Source organism: Megalobrama amblycephala, linkage group LG9, assembly GCF_018812025.1.
Source record: "Megalobrama amblycephala isolate DHTTF-2021 linkage group LG9, ASM1881202v1, whole genome shotgun sequence".
Lineage (NCBI taxonomy): Eukaryota > Metazoa > Chordata > Actinopteri > Cypriniformes > Xenocyprididae > Megalobrama > Megalobrama amblycephala.
Window position 1 is genome coordinate 38,555,710 of NC_063052.1, and position 17,355 is coordinate 38,573,064.

The 17,355-nt window shown below is 36.4% G+C and overlaps 1 long non-coding RNA gene across 2 annotated transcripts; it reads right to left on the reverse strand.

Annotated features, from left to right (window-relative positions):
* Window positions 1–236: 236 nt before the first annotated feature.
* Window positions 237–17,330, reverse strand: LOC125275829. Of its 2 annotated transcripts, none has more exons than XR_007186522.1 (3): window positions 17,104–17,330; window positions 7,758–7,870; window positions 237–844 (listed from the first exon to the last, which is right to left on the reverse strand). It is a non-coding gene; the product is annotated as an uncharacterized LOC125275829 (long non-coding RNA). The 2 variants fall into 2 exon arrangements; XR_007186521.1 differs by lacking the exon at window positions 237–844 and adding an exon at window positions 5,569–5,787.
* Between the last annotated feature and the right edge of the window lie 25 nt (window positions 17,331–17,355).

The following is a 17,355-nucleotide window of genomic DNA, read 5'->3' on the forward strand; positions in this document are numbered from 1 at the left end:
TAATTGTAACCACACTTATAATACACTATAATACCTCATTGTCACACCTTGCACCTTGAGAAAATACAATGCATTAAAACCCTGTTTCAGATGTAACAAGGAATCTGCAAATATTAAAATGCATTTTAAATGTGGTTGCAATTATTTATGAAAATATATAATGTATTACAATGTACAATATGAATACCTTTGTAATAATGTATAATGTAATAATGTATTATACATAAAGGCTACAAGTAAAGTGTTTATTAACAGGATTTTCTGAAGGAAATGTAAGTGGCGCTTACAATCCTGTGTTTCAGTCATATAGAGAAGCTTTTCAACATCCAATCAACTGCACATTAAAGGCCTGACTTACATTTTATCCCCCATTTAATATCATGTTACACATTAAGGAAGTAAAATTGGTAACATTTTATTTTGAATGTCCACCATATAAGTAACTATATAAGTAACTTTACAAATATATGTCAACATATTCTGCTAACCTAAACCTTTTCAGTATACTAACAGTCCACTAATACTCTAATAAGAGTTAGTTGAGCCGATTCATTTAGAAGCCAATCAAATATGATCCAGTCGTCTTCACCGGGTTAATTCGTTTTTTCTCCTCTGAGTGATTAGGCATTGTAACAGCGCTGAGCAGGACTGTTCCTTAGTGAAATATTAAAGAGGGAATCTGAGCTCCGCCTGATGAATCTTGCAGTTGGTCTCTGTAATGAGCGCTGGAGAGCTGGAGCGCCACAGGAAGAGTTTTCTAGTGTAGGCCGCCATCTCTGAGGAAACACTCAAGATTTGATGAGTTTGTGAGGGCGCAGCCGGCCGGAGCACTCAGTCTGCATGACTGTAAAACACAGTAAAAACTTCTTTAAGCTCTGCCTGCGGCCACACGCCAGCTGTTGCTTTATTCACACTGAAACAAGCTTTACATCCACCTGTACTCTGTTTGGAAATCAGCCTGAGTGAAAGAATGCTTGGTATACTAAGTGCATACTGCGCAGTATATATACTGCTTTTTTATAGAACTTTAACATTTTCTTGATTGTTTATTAAGCTGCTTTGAAATAATCTGTATTGTATATAGCGCTATAGATATAAATGTCACTTGATATTCTTTTCTTCAGATATATGGCGTATCACTCATTGTCACTATCAGGAGTGTCAATTGTTGCACATTAACACTTTACTTGAAGCCTTATATACAGTATATAGTACTATAAAAGTATTTTAATGCATCAATTATGCCTTGTAATGCACATTCTAAACACGATATTGCAATACAAGTATAAGTATAAATATTAGATAAAAAACAAACTTATTTCAGTAAGTTTTCTATAGGCAACATTTCTAATTTACATTAAAGCACTAAAATTATTAACTGGAAATAAACTAAATTAAACTAAAAATAAAACTGTAAATTAAACCTAAATAGTAATATTTAAATAAAAGAGAATGAAAATGACAATGAAAACTGAAAGCATGAAAATAAAAGCTAATTCAAAATTTTAATAAAAAATATAATACCATATAAATGATACTAAAATAACACTGCGATGTGAAACAGTGTGCAGTATGCAACATTTAGCAGTGCTGCTATAATCAGGCATGTTTTTATATTTTCAAGAAGCTATAATTCAGATTCTCCAACAATTTTAATCCCATTTTGTGTGAAATATTTCTTAATTTTCAGCAGCCTGATCAACACTTGAGGCTGTGCATTATTTTATCATGAGTACATAGGCCTACTACAAAAATAGTAGTATCAGTGATATGACCTCAGGAAACAAACAGCAAAAGTGCAGTGATGCAGCATTTGACAGTGTGATGGTTTGTTTTCTCAGACAACAGAACATGGAGACGAGAGACTCGAAAGTCCGCTTGAGTGTTTCATGTTTCTGGTTGGGTTGAAACAATAGCTGGGAGACGGACCCTAGAGAGGGAGGATTTATACAGCTGCTTGCTGAACACATTTATCAAACACATGCATGTAGACGTGTACAAACGCGCGCACACACACACACACACGCACACACACCTCAGCAGATAACAAACATAAGAGCTCTGATCCAAAACCCTACTAAAAGCATCAACACAAACTAGCCTAACCAATTTGGCCAAGTTGTGAAACTAGAGAACCACTTTAGCCTAGTTTAAGTTGTTTCTCAGCAGGGAGGAGTAAAAACATTGTGTTTTCATGCACTGGTCCAGATTTTGGGTTATCTGGCATTTCATGACATGTTCTTTCAGGCTCTTGGAAAAAAAAAACATCCAAAACACACACTTTTGGGTGTTTTTGTTGTTACACTATCTATTTGCTTCCTAAATCCATATCTTTAAAGATGATGAGTTTGAGTCAGAAATCTCCACTTCAGCAGATTTACATCCACCAAACTTTTCAGTTCATAGCTATATTCTGAAGGTTTGTTCATACAGTACATCATTCACCTAATTTATAGAACATTTTATCTCTAAAAACATGTTAAAGATTTATTTATTTTCTAGCTATTGACAGTATTTTCTCATTTAGGGAGTCATAAAAAGAGAAATCCGAAATCCCCTCAGTAAAAACCTACTGAAAACTAACAGTATAAAGTTTAAAATAGATCAAAATGATTGAAAAGGGTCTATTTTACTTATTTTACTTTACTTTATTTTACTTAATATTCATGGATGGTGTGTATTTATGTGCTGCATTGTTATTATAGCTGCTTTGAGTGACGTGCCAACCTCAAGCTCTATTTGAATAAACTGTGCATCATACTCATGAGAACGTCAGTTCACAGTGATGTCATCTACGTAGTTACCTCTGTAGGAAGCAGACAGCGAGGCAGCTCACTAGGTTTTGGACTGGAGCCTCTGTTTCTCTCCATGAGGCCAAACTCACGCTGAGCGAAACCTACACTCTCTCAAGGAAGAGCTTCAGGTGATCTTTCTTACAAAGGAGCGCGACAAAGTGTCATCTTTGTGCGTGTTCACCTTTATCATGTGAAACCGTGAGCATTTCTCTCAGAAATCCACATCACATGAATGCTGAATGAATGCATGAATGAATGAATGAATGAACGAATGAATGAATGCATGAATGAATTAATGAATGAATGCATGAATGAATGCATGAATGAATGAATGCATGAATGAATTAATGAATCAGTGCATGAATGCTGAATGAATGCATGAATGAATGAACGAACGAGTGAACGAATGCATGAATGAATAAATGAATGACTGAATGCATGAATGAATGAAGGCATGAGTGCATGAATGAATGCATGAATGAATGCATGAATGAACGAATGAGTGCGTGCGTGAATTAATGAATGAACGAATGAGTACATGAATGAATGAATGAATGAATGAAGGCATGAGTGCATGAATGATTACATGAATGAATGAACAAATGAATGAATGAATGAGTGCATAAATGATTGCATGAATGAACAGATTAATGCATGAATGACTGAATGGATATGAAAACTATTCCGTTTTCTCCCAAAATTTATTTATGCATCATTTACGCATTTATGACCAAGAAATATGACCTGGACTTGCATGCAATGTGACCCATATAGATACACAATGAATGTGAACATAATTCAGACAATTTAATGAGGAACGTTTGAGCTCAAACTGATCTTGTTAAATCTGTTCAAGGTCTGAAACATTGTTGAGATCTCTTCTGAAACTCATATGAGATTACTGGAGTCTTTTTGTCTTCAGGAGAAACATCTGGAGACAGTAAAAGTCTCTGTTTAATCTCACTGCTGTCTCTGCAGCACAAACGCACACGAGCGCAGTTAACCGTAAAGGGAACGAGCGCTCAGCTGACTCTGACGAAGGCACTGCTGCACAATGCATCATGGGAGCGTGTGGTCGCAGCGCAGATGACCCAGAATATTTTCTGCTGACATTCCTCGGAGGCGAGGAAATTTGTGTGCAAGCTAAAACTGGGTTACATAACATCATCCTAATATAGTCATGCAGGTAAGCTTTCAGAATGACTTATAAACAGAACAGACATGCTCATTTCTCACAAACACAATCACTGCAATATAAAAACCCTCTGTGATCTAGTCCAGATATTGGCCTATTACAGTAGTTTAACTCAGATATATCTGTATGGTGTCAAAGAAATCTAACAATCACACTGAAGGTGACGTATGTTTGTTCAGTGTTAAAATACTTGTATCCCAGTGCAATTTGAAAGTCTGTTTGCAATTCAGGGTTAAAAAGGTAAAATATATATATGGAAAACAGTGGAAGCCTATATGGAAACAGTCTCACATATTAAACTGGGATAATAGAAGGTATTTAAACATCAAACATATTTCCACAAATTACCTTTAATGTGATTCCTTGGACAAAATGTTCTGGAAATCTGTTCAAAAACAATTTTTAAAGTTTTGCAATTGCATTGCAACTAATGACCCCCCCCCCCCCCCCCCAAAAAAAAAAAAAAACAATTAAACCCTATCCAAAAATGTCAACATTTAGCAATTCAATCAAATGAAAAGTTGTAAATAAAGATTATTAGAGTATGTTTTTCAAGAAAATACTTTTTCACTCTTTCTACTTCAAAATGTCCCAGTTAAATCAATGGGCCCTATTTTAACAATCTAAGCACATGGTCTAAAGCGCACAGCGCAAGTGTTAAAGCACGCAAGCAGACCATCTATGGGAAAAGCCTCATCTTTATGCACACAATAATGATCTTTTATATTGTAATCCTTTTATTTTTATATTTGTCATGTTTGTGTGCTGCTGCGGATCCCTGTGTGTGCAATAAGCAGATTGTACAAGTGTTGTGCACCCGCATATAAGCGCATATTACTAGTATGCTCTTTAAATAACAAAACAAATATTGCGCCATTGACTTTAGAGCAGGTTTCAGTTGGTCACTGGCGTAGTCTATTTCAGCTGCCTCAAAATAGTAACGCGCCTGAACACACCTCGTTTTCAGAGCAGCACGCCCATGGCCGCACAAATGGGCGCAAATGCATTTGCTATTTAAACAACATGGTGCAGGACGTGAATAGGATAACTATGTCGGGCTGAAACTAGCAAAAAACATTGCACCGGGTGTATGAGGGCCCAATGTGTTACTGGCCGCTTCTTTGTAATTATGTGAAATTTATTAGCAATTTTTGAGTAAAAATTGTTTCCTAGCTTCTAGTAAATCCTACACCATTTTATTCCAGTGCAATAATTGTGAAAGAAAGAAAGATCAGATGTTAAAGGGGTCCTATAATGTTCATTTACAGGTTCATAATTTTGTAATTTTGAATATGTTTACATTTGATGTTCAAAAAAACTTAATTTTTGCAGCACCTGTTTTCACCCTCTGTCTAAATGCTCTGTTTTAGTTTTGGTTTCTTTAAACCCCTCCTTCAAAAGTCTGCTCTGATTGGTCGGCTGGATCAGTGTGTTGTGATTGGTCAAGCGCTTCGAGCGTGTTTTCGGAAATGTCCCGCCCCTTACCATAACTGCCAGTTTGAACACATTACTAACTCAACCAGGCCCCGCCCCTTTATTCTGCATAATTTAAATGAGGAATATTGTGACGTGTTCATTCCCAGAAGAAAACTCAAGCTTTATCATGCTCAAACAACAACATTACACACTTAAGAAAGATGAACATGGAAAAAAGCATAATAGAAACCAACATGTGCAGGTAAAAACAACGAATGTTCCAGAGCAGAGAAACCTGCGGTTGGAGAGCGATTGGCCACAGACGTGCTCAGCAAGCGTTCAGGATGCGTCCCACAAGTGCATTCAAACAGGCCAGCAGAACTGTTGAAAGAGCAATAAATGTTTCAAGAGGAAGAGCTTTTAAAAACACATCCAGTAGCTCTGGAACTTAACTTAATAATTATTTAAAAGCTTGTGTACATGAGTGTGTTGCCACAATTTAGAGTCTGTGTGTGTGTGTGTGTGTGTGTGTGTGTGTGTGTGTGGTTCAGAGAGAGAGAGATTGCAGTGTAATTGAATAGGACAGATACATGCACAGAAGAACAATTCCCCTCCTCCAATCCCATCAGCCCCGAGCATCATTACACACATGCCGTGTTCAGAAGGGAAAGACGGCTGCTATAATTTCCATTCAGAGAGACGGGAAAAGGCACTCTTGAGCGGCTCTGAAGCTGTGAAACTGCAGATCGGTGCTTAAAGCTCTTGCAGTGTTCGCTGTTTTTCTAGTGCTGCTGCATTGTACTGCATTTTGCCTTTTAGAGTAGTTGCAATTAACATATAATTTAAAGATAATAAAGGTCAGAGACCAGAAATATCTTAACATCAGAATCAAAAGTTACAGACTCAGCAACGACTACATCCCTAATAATCAAAAAACAAACTATAAATCAATTCTCACATAAGATACTTGTGAAAATATTGAAGACCGACATGCAAAATAAAGTGCATGTTAAAAACAGGGGCGTCTGTCAACTGATGACAATTAGGCCGATCTATCTTATGACATGTATGTGTGTTGTAGACGCAGCGTGAGGCCGATCCTCATGTGCCGAGTACAAATATGGGATCATTCCAGCACTCAGAAGCAGTGGGATGGGAAAAGCCGCTCTTGAGCGCTGCTTTGAAGCTGTGAAGCTGCAGATTGGTGCTTAATCAAAGGTCTCATGGTGTTTGTTTATATTCTAGTGCTGGTGAACACATTACAAAGACCATTAATTGCTCGGGCAGCCGCCCAACACTAACCGGCAGGGACAGGCGAACACTCCCTGCAAACATTCAGCCGATCAAGCATCATCCTCTCGTGGAGAACGAGAGAGCGAGACGGTTACAGCGCTGCCGCCGGCCTGGCCCAAGGGATCAACAGTCAGTCCGGATCCTCGTGTCGCACAAACTCATTCGCACACGCAGCTGTGGTAATGGATTTACAACACATGAACCTTTTGATCTGCTGATCAGTTTCCCGGCGGCATTTTATCCCTTTAAAGTCAACCGTTAATGACATTCCAGACCCATTTTACTTTAGCATTGCAATGCATTTATGAGTGAAACTATACTGGGAAAATAAATCATGATTTGACTGCACTGTCCTCCTGAATTACTTGATTTTACTGCAGTAACCTTAATTATATTAGCCAGCATTACATTTTTATTCGATTTCAAGGGAATGTATGAACTTGAGATAAACACATAAGGGTAAAATGCAAAAATGTAAAACTCGTTTGTAAAAATGCTGGATTACCTACAGCAACAGCAGCCTAAAGCAGTGACTAAATAGATAACTATTATTATCATTAACTAAAACTATATTTAAAAAAAAATCTTGAAATAAAATAAACATTAATGCATAGAGCAAGTAGGAGCCAGGAGGTGGAGCAAGTTATGATATTTTGTTAAAAAAAAGAAAAAGAAAAAACATCAATAGTTTAGAATAACATGGTGAGAATGTAAACAGGGCTTGATTTCATGTTGATTTTAAATCTGGATGGAGATGTATATGAATTTAACATTTTAAATGTTCACATTTCAAATAAAAAATGAGCATTTTTGTATTGTAAGACTGGACTTAAACAAGCAACATATATATATATATATATATATATATATATATATATATATATATATATATATATATATATATATATATATATATATATATATATATATATATACTATGTTACTACACTATATATCAATGATATAGTACTGTAAACCTGAATAAGTTTGGGGAACAATTTGAGGGTTTTAAAGGGTTAGTTCATCCAAAAATTAAATTTCTGTCATTAATTACTCACCCTCATGTCGTTCCACACCCGTAAGACTTTCATTCATCTTCGGAATTCAAATTAAGATTTTTTTGATGAAATCCGATGGTATCTGATCCACACGTCATTGCGCCTTTTGACATCTAGAAAGGTAGATAAAAACATGGTTAAAACAATTGATGTGACTACAGTGGTTCAACTTTAATATTATGAAGCGACTTTATTCAACAATTTGAATTCAACAAATTAAACAACTTTATTCAACAATTTGAACCATTGTCATGACTCATATGTAGTGAACTCAGCGCAGGCTTCTGTGTTTACGTCCGAATGCCGGCTCATTATTGCCCTGGATCCTGTGTAACTCTCCAAAGATCCACATTAACAGAAACTCTTCTAAATTAGCATAACAAAACATTAATCACTACTAAATATCCCACTTAACATTAATCTTGCACAAAAAACATGATTTAACACTTAATGTCAGCATTTACTCTCCCTTTCGAGTGTCATGGGCGAAGCATGCTGCGAAACAGAAATCCCAGCCCAGTTTCAGTTAAACTTAAGTTTGTCTAAATTAAAAGAAATAAGTTCATAAACAATGAAATAGTTTAGCTTACTTACAATATATCAGTTCTGTGAACTTGAAAGAAAAAGAAAGTGCTCATAAAAATTCATTTGACTGAACTAATCTAATTTAAGTTTGTCCTACTCAAACCAATTAATTATTTTGAGCATTAGTTGAAACAGTTGTCATTGCATAATGCAGTGTTTCACAAAAAGAAAAAATATAGTATGCAGCAAACTGAAGTATGTACTGCACAGTATTCTCTAAGCCATTCTTAACTATTTCCTGCTGCTACAGTATATGTTTTTTTATTAAAAACAGTCCAATGCATTTTACGTCTCTTCAGTAAATGTATGAATGACTGAAGCGTAAAGCATTTCTGCTATTTTCATGATGGCTGCTTTGAAATAGGAGAACGAGCAAGGTTCGCTTGTGGATTGCTTTACTAAAATGGACCCTTTTCTCCCACTTCTGGGTGGCTGCAAGCCTGGGAAGATAATTTGTTATTATTAGTGAAAGCAGAATTGTGTTTTTACGCTGTTTTCATGTCACACCAAACACAGAATTGCCTTTGGGGCTGAAGCTGCAATAAAGATAAATTAGAAATAGATTGCAGAAACTGTTTCCATCCATAACAGTGACTTTGTTTTATTTCATTTTGTCGGAACACTCACTAGGTTACGTTCCCTCCTCCGCACTTTCAGACTGGAGGTTTTTCCTCTCGGTACATTGTCACGGTTGCTGCGTGAGCCCTGTGGGCTTCATCAAGAGGCGCTCTGCAGAAACGCTGCGTTTCGCATTAATCAGCGCAGTCGCACGGTCTCTCACAGGTACCGCTATCGCGCCGCTCACACCAATTACACCCGCGCGGCCCGGGCTGCCGTCCGTTCGGGGGGCCACATGCCGTGAGGACGCCCTCGGCCAATCGGAAGGCAGCTTGAAGCACAGGGGGTTCCTCTACAGTCACCTGACCGCTGTGTAGGACGCAAGAGGACACTGGGAAGGACGGTGTGTTTGAGCTCGTCTGGGGAATGGGATAAAAATACTGAGCTGACAAGCCAATTAATCAGCTTTCAGGGCACTGCGGTGTAGAGCATCCTCCAAAGGGCACCGGGACACTGTCTCTTTAAGAAGAAACCACTCTGATGCCGATGGTTTTGCTTAGCTAATGCGAATTACACTCTTACAAATAAAGGTTCCAAAGGAGGGTTTTGCAGCAATGCCATTAGAAGAACTGGGTTTCCCAAAGAACCTTTCAGTGAACCATTTTTAAAAGCACAAAGCACACTTGCAACCTTATTTTCTCAGAATTGTGACTTTTTTCAGAATTCTGAACTTTTTTCTCAGAATTCTGAACATTCTTTCAAAATTGCTACGTTTTTTCCTCAGAATTTCTACTTTCAGAATTGCGACTTTTTCAAAATTGCGATTTTTTTTTCTCAGAATTGTAACGTTATTTTCTCAGAATCAACTTTATTTTCTTTATTTTCTTAGAATTTTCTCAGAATTGCCACTTTTTTCCAGTATTGTGAACTTTTTCAAAATGGCAACATTTTATTCTCAGAATTGCAATGTTATTTTCCTCAGAATCGATTTTATTTTCATTCTCTCAGAATTATTTTCTCAGAACTTTGACTTTTTCTCAGATTGTGACTTTTTCTCAGAATTTTGACTTTTTTCTCAAAATTGTGAACTTTTTCTAAAATTGTGACTTTTTTCCTCATAATTGCAACGTTATTTTCTCAAAATTGCGACTTTTTTCAGTATTCTGAACTTTTTTCTCAAAATTGTGAACATTCTTTCAAAATTGCTACGTTTTTTCCTCAGAATTTCTACTTTCAGAATTGCGACTTTTTCAAAATTGCGTTTTTTTTCTCAGAATTGTAACGTTATTTTCTCAGAATCAACTTTATTTTCTTTATTTTCTCAGAATTTTCTCCGAATTGCAACTTTTTTCAGTATTGTGACCTTTTTTCTCAGAATTGCAACGTTACTTTCTCCAAATCGACTTTATTTTCTTAGAATTTTCTCAGAATTGCCACTTTTTTTCCAGTATTGTGAACTTTTTCAAAATGGCAACATTTTATTCTCAGAATTGCAATGTTATTTTCTTAGAATCGATTTTATTTTCATTCTCTCAGAATTATTTTCTCAGAACTGTGACTTTTTCTCAGAATTGTGACTTTTTTCTCAAAATTGCGAACTTTTTCCAAAATTGTGACTTTTTCCCTCATAATTGCAATGTTATTTTCTCAGAATCTATTTTATTTTCACTCTCTTTTAGAATAATTCTCTCAGAATTGTGACTTTTTTTCTCAAAACTATAACTTTATTTTAGAATTGCTACCTTATTTTCTCAAAATTGCGAAATTGACTTTTTTTTTTAACAGAATTGACTTTTTCTTAGAATTGTGACTTTTCCCCTCAAAATTGTAACTTTCTTTTAGAATTTCAACCTTATTTTCTCAGAATTGTGACCTTATTTCTCAAAAAACTTTATTTTTAAGAGTTTAGGAAACCTAGAAATGCTTCTTTAGTATTTGAACTGTCTTAATCTACTTCCTAGTTCCCTATAGCATAAATCTGAACTCTAGCCAGGGCTGAAGGCTGAATTACGAGGCTATGCATTAATAAAAGCTGCCATTTATTAACAACATCACTAATGACTGTTATCCTTCTGGTATCTCTTTTTTTTGGCAATGTCATCATTAGTGTTTGTAGGTATTTTTGTCAAATTGTCTTTTCTTGTACACATTTCATATAGACCCCATATACTGTAACCCATACAGATATATTGGCATTATCTAAAATGTAAAGCTTTTATGCATGAACAACTTCAAAGATACGTAAAATATTCACATTATAGACTGTCAGTATAGCTATATACTTTATTTTATTTCAGTCCAAACTTACAGAAATGTATACGCACACAGAATACCTATGAATACAGATGAGCGGACAGATGTTAGTACAGTAACATTATAAAATATGCACTCGTCCTCCATTTCTGATGACTTGAGAGATTGAAGACGACGTGACAACCTCTCAGCTAAGTGAATATAATGAGCAGCTGATGCTTGATGGCTTTCACGGTTCATTCCGTTTTTAGGAAGTGAACGTTTGAGTGCACTAAAACGATTCTGACAATGGGACACCCCTAGAATGACGACTCCCTCAGCAGTGCACTCACTACACAGAACTGAGCTACAAGATCTCATAAAATAAAGTACTTCAGTCAAGCTACCCTTTCAGAAAAGTCGTGAACTACAGTACAAGCTACTGAGATTCGATAAATAAAGGGGCAGGGCCTGGTTGAATTAGTTAGTTATGTGTGTTGAAACTGGTTGTTATGGTAAGGGGCATGACATTTCACAAACAAACTTGAAGCGCTTGACCAATCATAACACACTGCTCCAGCTGACCAATCAGAGCACATTGTGCGTTTCAGAAGGAGGAGACAGGAACTAAACAGAGCGTTACTGACAGGCTGGGAAGAGAGGAGCTGCAAAAATGGAGAATATGAGAAAAATAGTCAACATTCAAGCATGAAAACCTGTTCTAGTAGAGCCCAAAAACAACATCAGTATCATTTTATATATACTCTGACTCATATACTCTTCAAAAGGACTTAAAAATCATTTGACAACCCTAGTGGCGTCTCTCTTCCTGGACGTTGCACATACTGCTGAACCCGGGATGTGAGGATCGAGACACACCCTTTGACTCCCATCCATCCGTTTCTCGCCCTCCCTTCTTTATATTCTCAGCCAAACGGCTCTTTGCATTCAAAGAGTGAAGCTGATGGGAAATCTTGAGCACTGCTCAAGTACTGGCTGAAATCAATCACCTGTTTCACATTCAGGGGGAATTTTAAGAGGGCCGGGAAAAACCGACAGCCGGCTGAAAAATCCAGCACTGCCGCTTGTGCTTCCATCGCGGCGTCTCCCCTGTCAGCGGCGCTCCCCGAACGAGCCCCTGAAATAAATGAAAGCAGTTCCACTCTGCTGACTGTTGCTGCCTCTATTCCCAGGCTTGATTTAGTGCCACTTTTTTCTTAATGGACTGTTTGTGAGCCTGGCTTCAGACCCGCACGAACCCACCAATCACGACACGCTCGCCGCCGCTGCAACAGGAAAGGTTCCGCTGACCTCGGAGACGCTTCACGTCGGCAGCTAAACACGCAGTGTTTGTTAGCGGTCTGTACCGCAGGGGAACGTTATTAGCATGAAATGACACGTATGATTACTGTTCTTTTGTTTCAGCTCTCTGTTGCTGCTGGCTCCTTCTCAAACTACTGATTACAGTGGCTTCTAGCAGTGCAGTCGTGCGGTGTAGCGGTTAACGCTAGGGTTGGCAACCGGATGGTTGCTGGTTTGATTCCTGCAAGCAGAAAATGGTCGACTTGAGCTCCTACTATGACAACTAATGTCATTTTATTTCTCATTTTTAGTCAAAGAACTAATAAAAAAGTGTAAATGTTCAGCATGAATGCAATGTAATCACTTGGATAAAAGGGTCTGCCAAATGTTGCCAAAGTTGACAGCTAAATGATAACTCACTTAAGTCTGATTTAGATTTAAATGTGCAATACAGACTTTACTCTATTCAGTATTTTTTAACATGCATTATGATTGCTTTTTCTCATATGATTCTAGAAAAAAACAAAAAAAAACTTCTTCAAACGGTGTTTCATCCTTAAAACATTCATCACATGTCTGATCATGGCCTTGATCAGCCTTCAAAAGGATTCTGGTATAATGTGTGATGGTGCGGACGTTTGATATTGTGTGTGATGGTATAATGACTTTTTGACTTTTTGGAGAAAAAGATGGAAAAGCCTTGGACATGCACAACAGGGTATCTCAACTTAATTAATGTTGAACTTATTACTAAAACTTAAAACAAAATAAATAGAAAATTTGGGGGAAAAAATTTGGAGAACAGTGATCCACCTTAAATTGCATACTTAAAGAGCATTTAAAAATCAGTGTCTCAATTACATGTTTGTTTGTTTGTTTGATTTCTTTAAAAAAAATCCATGCTTAAATTGACCCTTCGCCAGGAGTTTGATTGACAGGCGATCTAACCAATCATAACGCCGAATCCACCATTTTGTCCAACAAAGCAGTTAGTTAGAAGATTAACCTCGATGGACTTGAACTTGAAAAATGGTGTGTACTGATGTCTTTCTGCGATTGAAAAAACATTCCTTATGATGTTCATTCATGTTTATTTGATGCTATAAATTAACTAGTAGGAAGAGATGATTGGTTCACTAGCCGCCTGAGCTGAGGCGCTACAGCAATCTGTCACAACACATTAAAGATTTATATTAAAGTATTAGTATTTATTGTTTACATTTCTTTAAAAATGACAAAATTTGAAATCTGAGACTTTGTTTCATATCAAAAGTAACCTGCTCTGTCTTGTTTGTCGGCGCGTTGTCAGTGTCCTTTTTGCTCCGTGACGTATTTTTCACTGCGTGAGAATATGATGTGTCGCGAGAGATCGGCATGGCTTGTCGGACGTAGCAACAGTAACTAAAGGGGGCGGGTCTTTGCGAACGGTCAATTCCATTAAAAAAAATCTGTAATTAATGTGCATAAAAAAACTTTAAATTCACACATGCACAAAAAACACACACATCCATACATTTTTAAAAAATTGTATTAAATTGCATTAAAGGGGTGGTTGATTATGATTTGACTTTTTTAACTTTAGTTAGTGTGTAATGTTGCTGTTTGATCATAAACAACATCTGCAAAGTTACGACACTCAAAGTTCAATGCAAAGAGAGATATTTGCTTTTAAAGAATTCTCTGTTTAAGGACTACAACAAATGACTGGTAGGGACTACAATGAGCTTTGTCCTGTGTTAATGACATCACAACCCCTAAAATTTACATAAACCCCGCCCCCAAGAACACACAACAAAGGGGGCGGGGCCATGCTGGGCTGCTTTAGAGAAGAGGAAGAGTTGTTGTAGCAGAGTGTTGTTGTCATGCTGTCATTTTACGCCGGACTGCTTCACAAATGAGGGTCAATTCAACACAAAAGATGAACATGACGGCACATGCTAGTGGATGAGTTGAATCAACTCCACAGCAACTCCATAAATTTATCCACTAACCATTCAGAAACGTCCAGTTTCATTCTAAAAGTTGTAACTTCTTCCTGAGTCTCTCCATCAGTGTCGACTCCGGTTTGAACAATGTAAGGCTGAACGCCGTTACTGACAATCCTCATTTTGGCTGCGTGAGATTCTCCAGCTTTGTTGTTATTGAGCTGTTAAAGCTCCGCCCTCTTCTGGAAAGGGGGCCGGGAGCAGCAGCTCATTTGCATTTAAAGGGACACACACAAAAACGGTGTGTTTTTGCTCACACCCAAATAGGGGCAAATTTGACAAGCTATAATAAATGATCTGTGGGGTATTTTGAGCTGAAACTTCACAGACACATTCTGGAGACACCAGAGACTTACATTACATCTTGTGAAAGGGGCATTATAGATCCCCTTTAAAAAGCACAAATCAATGCTTAAATTGCATTAAAAACACCACCACCACCACCACCAAATGTTGATCCAAAAAAAGTTCCCCTAATTGAAGAATCACACATTCATGTATAGTGTTCCTCCTGGCACACGTGTTATCGCCTCAGCCATTGATTTGTATCCTTTGGTAATTGCCATTAACACAACAAATGCTCTTTCTTGTAAGTCTCTTTGGCTGGTAAGGGGCTGCCAAAAACACAAACGTAAATGTAAATAAAATTCAATTAGCATCTAGCTCCAGCATGTACCGCGGTTCTCAGTGTTTACTCTGGTAAGCTGCTCCAGTTTGGGTGGCTGCCAGTGCTGCTTAATTGCACAGGGATCGTTTTGAGTAATTAGGCAATCGGAATATCCACTAGTTTTAAATAAGGCAAAGAACTAATCTCAGCCGCCAGCCAGTGCTCTGACAGAGGAGATGTCGGATCGCTAGACTCCCTCGAGTGCCGCTTTAAAGGCCTGTCACCGAGAACTGTTTGTTTTGAACGATGTGCATCTTACAGCCTCACACGTTATCAGGTAACACATGAGACCGCTGGTTTGGTAGTGACACACATTCACAGGCTTATTCAAACATCTCACGGCCTCTCCTGTCTGCAAGCTAACATGGTTTAGTCTCCTCTGTGTATCGAATATTTCCAGATATCAAACCCTGAGGGAATCGATGGCATCTTTCCATATGTCTGGTTAGATACTTGTGGAATTCACTATGAATGAATTGAGTCTGCTTGATAGTTTTTCTTTCAAAGGAAATACAGGTGAAATCAGGCAACAAATAGTGCAACATTATGCTGATCTTCCTGAAAAATAAGTCTACTTTACATGCAAAGGAGGTGTGTGTATGTGCTGAAAAAATGGCATATTAAATATTCATTTAAATAGTCATGCTTTTCATAAATAAATAAATAAAATACTTTAAAATAAATAAAATAAAATACCTTAAATTAATAAATAAAATACCTTAAAATAAATAAAACACCTTAAATTAATGAATAAAATACTTTAAATACAATAAATAAAATACCTTAAAAGGAATTAATAAAAAAAATCTTTAAATAATAAATAATTAAAATGACTAAAATTAATAAATAAAATACCTTAAAAATAATTTAAAATAAATATATAAATAAACATTAACAAACACATTATTATATTAAAACATGCAATAAATTAAGATAAATGAAGTAAAATAGCTTTAAATAAATAAACAAATAAAAATACTGTAAAATAAATAAAATACCTTAATAAATAAATAAAAGACATTAAAATAAATAAATGATAAATAAATAAAATTTATAAAAATACCTTAAAATAAATAATTAAAATAACTTAAATAAATTAATAAATAAAACGCCTTAAAATAAATAAATAAATAACTTAAATAAAATAAAATACCTTGAAACTTATGTTAAATACAATACCTTAAAAAATAAAATAAAACACCTTAAAATAATTAAATGAAATAATATAGCTTTAAATCAATAAACAAACAAACAAAATTCCTTAAAATATATAAAATTCCTTAAATAAATAATTAATTAATTAAATAAAAGAAAATACCTTAAAATAAATTACATATTTTAATTACATTAATAAATAATATACCTTTAAATAAATAAATGAACAAGCATTACAAAAAATAAATAGAAATACCTTAATATAACATCATTATCCTGAGGAAAATGAAGGCATCTTTCCACATGTCTGTTTAGATACTTAAGGGATTGGCCAAGAATGAATTGAGTCTGCTTGATAGTGTTTCTTTGAAAGGAAATTCAGTTGAAACCAGGTGGTTAATAGTGCAACGTTAAGGGTGCCAGTCAAATAATGCTGATTTTACTGAAATATAAGTGTAATTTACATATAAAGAGGCGTTTGCACTGAAAGAGAATGACAAAGTCTTAATTTAAATACTCAGGTTAAAGTTACCGCTCACAAAAGTGATGCAAAAGTTTTCTTGGCAGTGACCAAAATGCTATTTTTTCCACAACAAAGCCTATAAAACTCCGAATCTGAATCACTATCATGGATCATTCCCCCAGCTCTTCCGTGTTGAAGGGTTTGTTTGGATAGTTCAGATTAGCATGTGTGCGTTAAAATGCTTAACTGCATGAATAACCTCACAAACGAAACCCCGGCACGCTGTGCTAACAGTGAAAACCTCCGTGATGTAAATATGAGAGACACGTGACCTGCGCTCAGAGCAAACAGTTGACACGCATGCTAATAGCTAATTATGAACTATGGGGATTTATTTACCTGGAAAAGCTATTAGCCTCCCAAGACCTCCATAGCCATCATCACCAAATTAACTTCCCTGTACAGCTTGAGGGAGGAAGAGCGAGACGGAGAGAGAAAGATCCTGCTGGAAAAAGAAAAGGAAAAAACAAGAGCAGTTTGGACAGGTTTAAATTACAAGATGCACTTAAAGCTGCAGTGTGTCATTTCTGCTCCACGAGTGACACTAAACCTGACCTGCTTTCGGTTTGTTTCAGTGGCCTGACCTACAAA